Below are 1,176 nucleotides of genomic sequence, written 5' to 3'. Positions count from 1 at the left end.
TTGTCCTATCCTTAGCATCTAAGAGTGCTTGAGACTCAGTAGGCACTTTGGGTAGGGGGACGCTCAATGAAGGATGAAACAAAACTTAAGATCAGTTTGTAACAGTTTTCAAAATGCTTTCATTGCTACATTTATTGGGAACCTGGGTGAATGTTAATGGTTAAATAAGACATTTTGGTGTAGTTCTGATACAGTTAAAATATCAAAGTATCAACTTACATCAGAAGGCTGGACTTAATTACAACCAACTTATTAAAAATGTATTGGCTAAAGGTTAAAAAAAAATTTAGAAATCCTTTGAAGAATATTTTGAGAGAGAAACATTTGAGGTTTAGTACCACCTACCAGCTACCCTTTTACTAGGAAAATAAAATTTAGATGCAGCCAAAATTTGGTAATGCCCAAACCCACATCCTATCTAAATGGCTTATGCTTTCCTGTCATTGTTTTCTAGCCTGCAGGTTTTGCATTCGTTAGGATTTCATATTTCTCAATAGTTCTTGGTGCTTTAAATTTAAAAGAAATGGGGCTTTCTCATATTACAATTTCAAGGAAAGACTGCAGGGCCCCTTCAGCGAGGTTTAAGAGGCCTGCAAGCTGCACACCGTGCAACCGCCTCATGCTCCGATTTCATCTATGGGTTTTTGTACAGTTCTTTTTTGGATGGTGCAAACAGCGCAAGTGCAGCATTAAAAACCTCTCCACCCTGGGAAACGACGCAAGAACACGCAGCTTTCGGCTGCCAGGTTCTCTCTAACACACAGCCGAGGGCTGGAGGCCCGGACACCCGCCCCCAAAGCCAGTCCACAACAATCGTTTCCTCCCTCCCCGCCTTTTACATACAGTACACATACAAATACACACACGCAGAGCAGCCAGCAGGGGCGGGCCGGGCCCGACCACTCCGCAAACCGCAGGGGGGAGCCACAGCGGGCCGAACTGTTTGCACCCACTTCTTTGTTCTTCGCACCCGTCTCTCTCTCCATCAGGCTGCAAACGTTAGGAAAAAGCGAACTTGGGGATCTAGGGTCTCCTGAAGCTCCGTGTCGAGGCTACACACCTTTGGCGGGTGCTGCGTTATCTCCCCCTCCGTCGGCGAGCAATTGGTCCCGCCCCAGTGCTAGCGGGCGCCGAGCGGGAGCCGCGCGGGAGCAGCGCAGCAGCGGCGGCGGCAGC

Source organism: Bison bison, unplaced genomic scaffold (assembly GCF_000754665.1).
Source record: "Bison bison bison isolate TAMUID 2011002044 unplaced genomic scaffold, Bison_UMD1.0 scf7180017864376, whole genome shotgun sequence".
NCBI lineage: Eukaryota > Metazoa > Chordata > Mammalia > Artiodactyla > Bovidae > Bison > Bison bison.
Note: the sequence above shows the minus strand (reverse complement) of the source record.